The sequence below is a fragment of the Lethenteron reissneri genome, unplaced genomic scaffold, assembly GCF_015708825.2.
Source record: "Lethenteron reissneri isolate LAM-NWPU_2019-01 unplaced genomic scaffold, ASM1570882v1 scaffold_120, whole genome shotgun sequence".
In the NCBI taxonomy this organism is placed as follows: domain Eukaryota; kingdom Metazoa; phylum Chordata; class Hyperoartia; order Petromyzontiformes; family Petromyzontidae; genus Lethenteron; species Lethenteron reissneri.
In genome coordinates, this window is record NW_026890893.1 from 821,545 (window position 1) to 834,231 (window position 12,687).

A 12,687-nucleotide genomic window follows, 5' to 3' on the forward strand; every position below is an offset into this window, starting at 1 on the left:
TAGCTCGCACTCTTCACCTTTTGGCATTCTCTGGTCTTACATTGGTGATACTAGGCCCTAAGGAAGGCTGTCTCTGGTGTAGGTCAATCAGTTTCAAAGACAATGCATATATTATTAGAACATGTTTGCATGTTCACCACAAGTACGTGTGGTTAATGCAGACTTTATTCCTTACAAAAGGTTTACATTTGTTGTTTGAACACCTTAATACCTATACTCATTGGTTCTTTCGGTAAAGTCACATATGTAGAAATAAAATAAAATAAAAATAAATCACGACGTTTCAAACGCAACACAAGCGCTCGTCCTCAGGTGAAAATGTCGTAAACCACACAGCGAGGGAACGCACAGAGGGACATCACACACAGAGCACACAGAGAACGGCAAAGTGCACGGAGGCAAATACAGCAAGAAGATGGGAGACAAGCGAGGGAACACACAGAGGGGCATCACACACAGAGCACATCGAGAACGGCAAATTGCACGGAGGCAAATACATTGGTATTTGCATGTCCATGCACGGTTACCCTTCCCTAACCCCACCTCTACAGCCTATATAAGTCCCTGTACGTTACCCCTCCGGGCGTCTTTCTGCGTGTGCCTCTCCATGTGTGTATGTCTCTTGGTGTGGTGTTGCTCGTTGTGTCCCTCTGTGCTGCCCAAAACACCTTTCCCTGTGTGTCTTCTCTGTGTATGTATCTCTGCTACCTTGTACCTCGTGTCTGTTCACGAGTCCTTATCCTCTGTTTACGTTTTTGTGTTCAACCGAGAAGATGTACGCAACATTTAGCAGTCTTTTGAAATACGTGGTCAACCAGGTTTAGTATCTAACTGTGTTGTTGGCCGACTGGGTTGCATCACATTATATTTCTGAGGTTTGCTGAGTTCTCGTCTCCCGTCTTCTTGCTCTAGGTTGAACACACCAACGTAAACAGAGGATAAGAATGGGACTGTTCGAGTTCCAAGCACTCCCGTTCGGACTCACTAACGCGCCGGCGACATTCCAGCGGTTGATGGAGTTGGTGATGCGGGGCTTGCAATGGGAACAGTGCCTAATTTACCTGGATGACGTGATAGTGTTCAGTAGGTCCCTGTCTGAGCACTAAAGGGGCCGTCCATAAATGACGTCACGCACCTAGGGGGGAGGGGTGGTCAGACATTTGTGACGATGTGTGACGAGGGGGGGGGGGTGAGAAATGTGACGTCACATCAAAATGCGCAACTTTAAATAAACATAGACAACACGTTCTACTTAATTAAATAGACTTTTTAATAAATGATTTCTCCTATAACATCAGAGTGCAGCGCCACATTAAACACGCACTACAATGACAATAGTTTAAAGCGATTTGAAGCGTTTTTTTGGGGGGGGAGGGGGGGCGAGCTTTGTGACGTCATATTTGAGGGGGGGCTCTGACTTTCTGTGACATCGTGTGACGAAGGGTGGGGGTCAAAATTCGTAAAAAATCGCGTGACGTCATTTATGGACGGCCCCAAAGGCAGTCGGTCGTGGTGCTGGCCACCCATCCTCGTGTGCCGTGTCAGCCTTCATAGGTGCTCGCTAACTGCACTTTCCCCAACAGTCTGTTAAGGCTATATGGTGGATCTTTGTATTTGTGTGCGGGTGAAAGTGAGTGTGTGTGCCTCAACAGCTGTGACGATTATCCCCTAATACCTAGGTCGATTTAGCCTCAAATGCCTACCTGCTGCAGTGTATAAACAACGCCACTGGGGAGACAAAGGCGGCCGGGCGTGGTGCTGGCCACTCACCTCCTCGTGTGCCATTCGGGCCTTCAGATGTGCTGCTCGCTAACAGTACAGTTTGCTAAGGCTATACGGGCTATGTTTGTCTTTGTTTGCATGTGTGAAAGTCAGTCAAAACAACCCCCTACCTCCTCGTGGTGCCGGACTGGCAACGCTGTCGTGGACAGTGCTGTGGGGGGAGGGCCAATTCCAATTGGCCTTTCCCCTCATGGCGCTTCTGACCACCACAGCGGCCAGATGGGGGCTCTGGACGGGTGCGAGGGGCTGGTAACCCCTCCACCTTCATTTAATTACCACTAAATCACGACGGAATTTTTTTATTAATAAGCTTGTGCCGGAGGCCCCGGAGGGACAGGCATCTATGACGTTTGCTGGCCAAACCCCATTTGGTGGAGCCAAGAGACTGAATACTTACCCTCGGAGCTCCTCCAGAAACAACAAAAAACACTTACGTGTGACCAAGTGGAATGTTCGAACGCTCACTGCTGAGGAGAGGCTGCCACTTCTCTGTTGGGAGCTGGACCGGTACCGCCTGGATCTCTGTAGTATTCAGGAGGTCCGGAGGACCGGCTCTGGCTCCTGCCACCATGAGGAGTGGACAGTCCTCTTCTTGGGGCAGGAGACTGCCAAACAACAGGGTGTGGCTCTTCTTCTGAACAAAAGAATGAAGGGGGCGTGGGAGCATGGCGGTGAGCTGTGGGAAGCTGTAATCCCCAGGCTACTTTGGGCTCGACTTCCTATCAACCAAAGGCGAGGAGTGGTGGTCGTGGTTACTTATGTCCCCACTGGAGGGATGCAGGCAAAGCCGATGAGTCAGATGCCTTCTATGACCTCCAGTCACAGGTGCTAGCTAGCTCAAGTGGCCCCTCGGGATAGAGTCATCTTGTTGGGTGACTTCAATGCCCGAGTTGGTCATGATGCTGGCACCTGGTCTGGAGTGATTGGAAGGCATGGGCCAGATCAGCTCAATGACAACAGCAGGAGGCTGCTAGATTGTTGTGCAGCCCATGGGCTTGTAATTACCAACACGCTGTTCTGGCATCAGCACATCCAAACAACATCATGGATGCATGCTGGGTCCAAACAACAACATCTGCTGGACTACGTAGTGATGGAACAGCGGATGCGGGCCCATGTCCTTGACACCAGGACCTACCGTGGAGCTGATCTGCCCACTGACCATCGACTGGTCATCTGTAAGATGCGCCTGCCATTCTTCCACTCCAGTGGTGGATGTGTAATAATCTTCCAGGAGACGGCTTCGGAATCAGTCCTTTTTATTTCCACTCCACCATACACTTTCCTCACTCACTCTCCGTTGCTGGCAGACAACGGAGAGAGGACAGACTACGCACGAAGTCCCCTCCGCGCACGTGGCAACCCGAGGCCCCGTCCGCGCGTGACCCTGCTCTTGTTAATTTCAGTCTGCTCGCGATCGTTCCCTCTCGCCCGCTCTTAAGACCTTCGTCACGTGGTTCCCCCAGCCAATCGTGTATGGACAGCTTCGACCCTTCTCGATGGTTCCCTGTCAATCCCGGGACCACGCTCCTCATCCGGCTCCTCATTAGCTGGGGCCCCGAATGGCTAGGCCAATCACTTTTGATGACCTGTCGTGATAACGCATGGGCCATGGTCCCAATCTCAACCCTTATTGGCTACGAGCAGGACCGGCAAGCCAATCCCCACGTGAACCCTCTATGGCTGTTATTACATCACCCCCCCCCCCCCCCGGTGAAAAAAATTGAGCCGTCTCGGCTGGGAAAGGGGTGAAGAACCAATTCCGTGACATCTTAATAGGGCACCAAGGTGCGTTTAACAATCAGAGGGTGAACAGGCGTTCCCGCGCCTAACAACATATAAAACAGTCACCCATAATAATTATAAGAAAATCACAACATACATTAGGGCGCCCCTGCAGCGCGGTAACGACAGGACTTAATCAAACTATCAAGCGTTAGCGAAACGGAAGAGACTTCGACCGCGTATGCGACGCGGGACCCTCTCCGCTCCCAGCGCAAGGTCGCTTCGCTTCCGGACGAATAGGAGGTGGCAGGCTTGAAGGAGAAGTCGGTTGTCGGTGCTTGGTCACGTCCAGGGCGGGCCCCGTTCAAGGGGGGGCAGCGGGGGCTTCCTCAGCCCTCAGAACCTGTTCATCTGCAGGAGGCACACCACAGTCCCCCTTGGGATCAACGGGCGTGTCAAGCGGCGCGGTCGGCCCGGCAGAACCCGGCAGGTCAGTTATTGGGGATGAAGGACCGATACGCGCGTCAACATAGGGCTTTAGTCGCGAGGAATGAACATACCAACGACGTTTGCCGTATTGAACGCGGATACTTTGCGAGTTCCGAACATCCACGAGCGTCACAGGCCCCCGCCATGGCCTGTGCAGTTTAGGGGATGTGCCCGCCGGTACCTGGGGGCAGTGTAGCCATGCCAGGTCTCCCACTGACCAAGGCATGCGAGAATGCGATCGGCGCGCGTACCGTTCGTTCCTTGCCTGAGCACGGGCCGTCGCACACCGGGCAGCCTCTCGCGCTTCCGTTACTCGTTCAAGCGAGTCACGCACATGGTCAGGCAGGGAGCGGGACGGTTGTTTACCCGGCATACCCAGTTGCACATCGATGGGTGGGTCATTTTCACGGCCATACATCAAAAAAAACGGCGAGTATCCCGTGGACGTGTGCGGAACCATGCGGTATGCCGCCAAGACGCCTGGTATGTGCAAGTCCCAATCGGTTTGCTTTTCACTGACCGTGTGACAAAGCATAGCAGAAAGGGTACGGTTGAATCGTTCCACCATACCATCTGTTTGTGGATGGTATGGGGAGGTGCGAACTTTCTTTGTACCTAGCGCATCACAAACTTCCTTAAGCAATTTCGAGGAGAAATTCCGGCCCTGATCTGTGAACAGCCTTTCAGGTGCGCCCTTGTCCATGACGTACCCGTTCAAGAAAGCGTCGGTGATAGACGCTGCCGTTTGGTCGGGCAGAGGCCAGGCCATCGGCCATCGAGAAAAATATTCCACCCCTACCAGAAGGTATTTATTGCCCCTAGCCGACGGGGGAAACGGCCCCAGAATGTCGAGAGCCACCAATTCGTTGATACGGGACACTTCAATGGAATGCAACAGTGGAACATAGTGGTTCCGAGGCGGCTTCCTTTTCGAACAGTCATGGCAGGAGCAGACGAAATCATTGATGTCCGCCGTCATACCGGCCCAGAAATAATCTTTCTGCATTGCGGCAACAGTCTTTTGGACGCCGAGGTGCATCAACTTATCAGCGTGCAGAGCACGGAGCAGGTCGTAGCGAAGCGAAGTAGGCACCACCAAGCGTGGTCGGTCAGTCACCCCGTCGGTACACATTAACAATCCCGACTTACCCCGGAACATCTGCCACTTCCAGCCCGCCAATTGCGATTTCTGTTTCCCAACCAATTTACGTAGTGGAGACAGCGAGGCATCGGCCTCCTGCTCGCGCAACCAGACTGCGTGCGGCAGCCGTAAGGTATCATCGGTGTCCACCGACACCTGCTGGTCGTCCTCTTTCACTTTCGCCCCTGCGTCGTCCTCATTCGCTATCGCCCCCATAACTGGGCAGGGCGACATAGGCGGTGCAGCGCAGCGGTGCGTGCCCTTCAGGCAAGTGCACGGAGGAACGGGCGGCAGCCTTGAGAGCGCATCAGCGTTCGCATGACGGGCCCCCTTTCGGTATGTTATATCGAAGGAAAATTCCTGTAACGATTCCAACCACCGGGCCAATTGGCCCGATGGCTGATCCAATTTGAGGGAATATTGCAAAGCCGCATGATCAGTGCGGACCAAGAATTTCCGTCCATACAGGTACGGTCGGTATAATCGAACAAAATGGACAATGGCCAAAAGTTCCCGCCTGGTCACGCAATATCGCGTTTCTGCAGGGGACAGAACCCTGCTGCCATACGCCACCACCCTCTCAACACCATCCTTACGTTGCGACAAAACGGCCCCAATGCCGATATCACTAGCGTCCGTATCAAGGATGAACGGCTGTGAAAAATCTGGGTAATCTAACATAGGCGCCGTGGCGAGGTGGTCCCGAAGTGCCATGAAGGAACTTTCTTCCTCCGCCCCCCATTTAAACCTCTGATTTTTGCCAGTCCAAACGTGCAGTGGTTTAGCCAACGTCGCAAAGTTCTTAACGAAGCGGCGATAATAGGAAGCGAATCCAATAAACCGCCGAACATCACCCACCGAAGTGGGTGTGGGCCACTCACGTACACACTTCGTTTTCAGAGGGTCAGTGGATACACCGTCCGAACTGACAATATGACCCAGGTAACGGACGGAGTGTTGCAGGAGGTGGCATTTCCTCGGTTTAATCTTAAGGTCAGCCGCACGCATTCTTTGAAAAACTATCTCAAGGCGTAGGAGATGTTCCTCGAACGTGCGGCTAAAGACAATTATATCGTCCAGATATATGAGGCACGTTTCCCACTGCAGTCCCGTCAACACCAATTCCATGAGCCACTGAAACGTGGCCGGAGCCGCGTTTAGGCCCATCGGCAACCGATTAAATTCAAAGAGGCCTTGCAGGGTGCGGAATGCCGTTTTGGGTTTTGACTCATCATCGAGGGGAAGCTGCCAAAAGCCCTAGGACAGATCGAGGGTGGAAAAGAATTTAGCACCCGATAAAGCATCCAATGAGTCATCCATCCTCGGTAAGGGGTACGCGTCCACTACCGAGATTTTGTTCAGCCGGCGGAAATCAACGCAAAACCTCGTACCACCATCCTTTTTCTTAACCAGAACGACGGGCGCGCCCTAAGGACTATTAGATGGTGAGATAATATCCGCCGCCAGCAATTCATCTACAGCCCCACGCATGTGTTCCCTTTCTGCTGGGCTCAAGCGGTGAGGGTGCATACAGACAGGCGGCGACGCACCGGTTTCAATATGGTGCGACAAAAGCGATGTGCGTCCGAGGTCCAAATCATTTTTGCTGAACACATCAGTGTACTGCAGCAACAGCGAACGCAATGCGTTCCTATGTTCATTTGACAAGGAAGAATTCTCTCCGCATAAATCGGCGATCCAGCGTTCCTGTGAACGATCATGCGGAGGCCCAACCGCGGCCATCCGAGCGCGCGGCGGTTTTTCACAAGAGGCGAAATCGGTAGTGGCGTGAGCCAGCACCGATCCCTCCGGAACAACAACTCAATCAGGTCCCCCATTCAAGACCTGTATGAAAGGTGCCTGACCCGGGCGCACGATCGTTTGTGCCGCCGCCAAAGAAAAAGATTTCGACACGGAATTCGACGGGGATAATAGCACACCTTTCGCATCCCTTCCCATATGAAGTGGTTTTCGGTAACGTAGCGGAATAAGCATTTGTGCTCCCGATGGAACCTCCACCGTAGCCGCAACTACAGCAGTAACCGCGTTACCTGTAGGCGCCTTGGCCAGCAGGGAAGGCAGGAATGCCATCCTACGACCCCCCGGCATTTCCAAACAGTCCTGGTCGACCCGTATTCGCAACGGCATCCGACGCAGAAAATCAGTACCCAGCAAGCATGGAACAGCTAGCGAGCGAGATATTAACACTGGTCCTGCGGCGGTAATATTTCCGATAGTGATGCTCACATCCACCTGTCCGCAGATACCCATGCTCCCCCCATTGGCGGCCACACAAGCATCATTAACTTTGCGCATTCTCGACGCAGGAATGGACAACAAATGAAAAATGACATCCGAAACGATGGTAGCCGATGCGCCAGTGTCCACCAAAATACGGACGTCAACGCCGTCGATGGTACCACGTACCGTCGACGAGCCCGACGCCGCAGCCACGACCCTGCGAGCCAATTTCTTCCACTGAGTAGCAGAGCGTGTCAATGGAGCAGGAGAAGTAAAATTACCCTGAGGAGTGTAAGAATGAGTGCGAGTGGATGAGTGATGTGACACGACCTGCCGGGTGTCCGATTTGTGCCGACTCGCCCGAGGTTGTTGCAGCTCCGTGACAGGTAGAGGAGATAGAGGTCCCCTCGGCGGAGCAGGCGACAGCAGAGGTTGGCAGCGGCAGTCACGGGCGAAGTGGGCCCCGTCTGCCGCACCTGAAACACGCGGTCGGCCCGTGTAGTCGCCCCGCTGGTCGCGCAGCCGCCGGCCCGGAACCCTATGCGGGACAGCAGCAGCCAGCATGTCGTCGTCGCCCGAGTCTTTGGAGCAGTGGACAACCAGTCGCGGAGACCACCCCAGAGGCGGCCCGTCGATCTCGGGTTTCCCCATCCACGCCGCCATCTGGTCCCACCGCTTGATATTAAACTTAGCGTCCAGGCAGCGCGCCACCCACCGCGACGAAAGCGGTTCGTGGCCGCACACCGGTAGAGAGATGTTGAGCTCCTGAGACAACTCCAGCATGCGGGAAAGGATGAGAGGATCCAAATGCTCGGCCGTCGCGTCGGAGTAGGCGGCCATGGCCATCGCCATCAACGCCCCCCGATAGGCCAACGGCGATTCCTCCGGTGCCCGGCGACGCGACATACATTTTCTGGTGGCCGATGTCGGCGGGTCGTAAAATTCCGCCATCTCAGTGAACGCATCCCGCAGTGTCTTCTTCTTGGACGCCGGGATGGAGCGGAAGACTCCTAGAGATACATCATCGAGCAGCGTAGGCAGCGCACCCAGCGCTTCTTCCTCCGTCCAGTTGACAGATCTGAAAGCTGACTCGAAACGCCACGTGAAAGCACTCCAATCGCCCCCGGCGATAAATTCTTTTATTTGTGGAAGGCGATGCCCGCGGTGGCAGGCGCGTGCCGCGGGCGTCTCCGGCCGCCGTTCCCGCTCTCCGCTCGGTGCAGACAAAATGGCGTCCGGCGGCCGCGTGGTGGTAGGCGTGCCCAAAATGGCGGCCGACGACTCCGGCGCAGCCGCCCCTCCCGAGACGACGACGTCCTCCCGCGTGGCAGGAGCAATGGCGGGTCCTGCTTCCATAGCAGGACCCCTTCCCGCAGCGTCCAGCTGATCCGCGATCTGGCGACCCACGGCTGGTGAGGACGCCACCGCGGTCACCAAGCTCAGCAGAATTGCGCGAAACGACTCAATCTGCTCCGCCATCAGTCGCCATTCGTCTCTCGGTCCTGCGGTGGTCGCGTCCTCCCCCGGTCGACGCTGAGAGGCGTCGAGGCGAACGTCGTCAGCCGGCGGCACCAGGCCTGTAGCTCCCAACAGCTCATCTTCATCCGTCTCGACCTCTTCCTCCGACAGAGGCACGGGCAGGTTCTTTTTTCTGAGGTGCTTAGACATCTTGACGATCGTCCAAACAGTCGCAGAATTACTTCTGACACCAATGTATTAATCTTCCAGGAGACGGCTTCGGAATCAGTCCTTTTTATTTCCACTTCACCATACACTTTCCTCACTCACTCTCCGTTGCTGGCAGACAACGGAGAGAGGACAGACTACGCACGAAGTCCCCTCCGCGCACGTGGCAACCCGAGGCCCCGTCCGCGCGTGACCCTGCTCTTGTTAATTTCAGTCTGCTCGCGATCGTTCCCTCTCGCTCGCTCTTAAGACCTTCGTCACGTGGTTCCCCCAGCCAATCGTGTATGGACAGCTTCGACCCTTCTCGATGGTTCCCTGTCAATCCCGGGACCACGCCCCTCATCCGGCTCCCCATTAGCTGGGGCCCCGAATGGCTAGGCCAATCACTTCTGATGACCTGTCGTGATGACGCATGGGCCATGGTCCCAATCTCAACCCTTATTGGCTACGAGCAGGACCGGCAAGCCAATCCCCACGTGAACCCTCTATGGCTGTTATTACAGATGTACACGTAGGACCCCATTAAAACCCTTCGTGACATGGTCTCAGCTAGCTGATGAAAGTTGCAAGCGAGAATTTCATCATTGCTTGCGACTGGGTTTGGCATCATCCCCCACTCCTCCTGGTGTCGAGCGGAAATGGGCGAGGTTGAGGACTGTGGCTCATGCAGCTGTAATGGCTGCTTTGGGTACACTGTCCAGACCTCCCCAGAGACACTGGCTGACAGAGGAGGTGTTCAAGCTGGCTGAGAAAAAGCGACAGGCCCACTCTCATCGGCTACAGCATCCCACGTTGGAGAACGAGGAGGCTTACCGCAGCCTTTGCTCGGAGGTTCAGAGAGCTGTGAGGCACTGCATGGATGGGGACCGTACAGACTTGAACAACTACAGGGGCATCTCACTCCTCAGTGTGCCGGGAAAGGTCCTGGCAAGGATTATTCAACATCGCCTTGCTAGGCAGGCTGAGGAGAGGCTTGCAGAGCCCCAATGCGGTTTCAGGAAAGGTCGGTCCTGCACGGATGCCATATTTTCTGTCCGTTTGCTACAGCATAAGTGTAGTCAATTCCAACAAGACCAACATCTCTGCTTTATTGACCTGGTCAAGGCCTATGATACCATCAGTAGGCCTAGGATTTGGGTTGTTCTTCATGCTTTTGGAGTCCCTGACGCTCTGCTCACGATCATTAAGGACCTTCATGATGGTAAAACTACATGGCCGGGAGTCAGAGCCATTCCCTGTACACCTTGGGGTGCGGCAGGGATGTGCTCTGGCTCCCAAATTATTTAACATCTATTTCGACCACGTAGTTCGTGAAGCCTTCAATAGCTGTACCTGGAGGCATTTCCATCTGGTACAGATACAATGGGAGGCTGATCGATGCCCGGGTGCGGTCAAGGAATGGCTCCCTATTGTTCAACCATGTTATGTATGCCAGTGATCTGGTAATTGCTGCTCAATCAGAGGAGGACTAGGAGGCGCTGCCGCTGAACCTGGAGGTTGCCACTAAGAGGTGGCGCCTTACCATCAGCCCCACCAAAAATAAGCACCTACCTGGGTATTTTGTACCATCGGACACTCCACCCCACAACTCCCAATTGGTGATGGGGCAGTTGTGGAGAGAGTGGAGCGTTTCCTATATCTGGGCAGTGTGCTCATGACGGGCTCCGGTTTAATAGCAAAGGTCTCACTCCGAATCATTAAAGCGGCATTATCTTTTTATCGGTTGCATAACACTGTGTGGAAGCTACTTGGTCTGTCGCTCCGCACGAAGCTTCAGGTCTTCTCGGCCACAGTCATTCCCTCCCTTATCAATGGTTGCGAAACGTGGACCCTCCTAATGGAACATCTTTGCCAGTTAGAAACATTTAGGCTTGCCTGCCTACGATCCATCCTGGGTTTAACCAGGCTGGATTGTGTGGGGAGCTCAGAAATCCTTGACAGATCTGGACAAAGTCCCATCGGTGAGCTCCTCCGGTGGGCAAGGCTGCGTTGACTGGGCCATGTAGCCCACATGCCCAGTCACCGAATGCCTAAACAGCTTTTGTTCGGCCGGATCGAGGGGGCTAAACGGGCGCGGCACGGGATAGAGAAGAGATGGAGTGATGTGGTACAGGAGGATGTGGAGCTGAGTGGACTTGCCGATGACTGGTACCAGCGGTGTAAAGATTGGCCTCTGTAGAGGAGGCTCGTGAAGGACACTACTGGGCAGTTGGAGGCAGTCGCTCTCCAACAACAATGGAGAGTGGAGGAGCGACGCTCACAACAACGAGCGGAGCACCTGGTGGCTAAAGCACATCAAGTTGGCAGAGTAGGGGGCACAGGTGGTGCATCAGCCAGTTGTCTCAACCAGTGGCATCTGGGTCTGCCCCGTGACCTTCTGCCAGCGGGCGTTCGACACTTCACGTGGCCTCAAGGTGCACAATAGCCTGTCACAAGCGTCGTGGTGACGTCACCGCCACTTAGTGGCGAATGGCGGTTGTTGTATGTGTGTATGTCTTCGGAACAGACCCCCTTCGTAAATCGTGGACTGCCCATACTGGTGTTTAAACGCACATACAGTCAATGTTACACAATGTCTTATGTAAGGTTCTACAAAAATGTAAATATTTTAAACTCATAATGAAGAGTATTTCACATTCATATCGAGATAATCGTGCATTACCTACTGTGTAGTAAAGTCACGAGCTACGTTCCATGCACAACATCCGAATGGCCAGAGAACAAATGTGTATTTTTTGCCTTTTTTAACATGTCGCAAAAAAAATTCCACCCCTGTTCCCTGGAACATTGTATCAAAATTTGGTAATCCTGACTTAATTAGTGACCGAGACATTGAACACACATGCATACAAAGACAAAGACCACCCCATATAGCCTGAACAGACTGTTGGGGCAAGAGCTGTTAGCGGAGCACCTATGAATGCCAGAACGGGACACAATTTCCACGCCCGGCCGCCTTTGCCTCCCTAGTGACAATGTTTTTACGCACTGGACCAGGTACTCATTTTAGGCTGAGTCGACCTAGGGGAGGCCCAAGGCCGGTTCAGATAATCATCACCGGTGTTGGCCGCGAGCAGGAATCGAACTCGGGTCACCAGGTTCGTAGTGCAGTGCGCTAACCGCTACACTACCGCTCCCCAACACATACACACACTTACAGTATCACCACTGAGCCCATATTCCAACCGGCGTTTTTTTGGTAGGTTGGGATGGTGTGCAACATATTCTTAGGTTTTTTCGGTAAAGTCACGTAGGTAAAAACATTAAAAAGTAAAATAAAATAAAAATCACGATGTTTCGGAGGCAACACAACGTTTATTTTATTTTACTTATTTTATTTTACTTGTTTTTACCTACGTGACTTTACCGAAAAAACCTAAGAATATGAATCATTGCAGTCACGAAAGCTTCAAATCTAGAATGGTGTGCAACATTTGCAGGTGAGATGCTTGCAAGACTTTGCACAACTAATTCAACTTTGCCAAAGTTAACGACCGGCATCTACAAAATCTGTGCGCAAGGAAGCATGACATGGTAAGCATTTACACTATTGGAACCTCATTTGCCAGTAAAAAATATGATAATTGGTTTTTTACCCTTCTATCTGGCAACAAAACTGACAC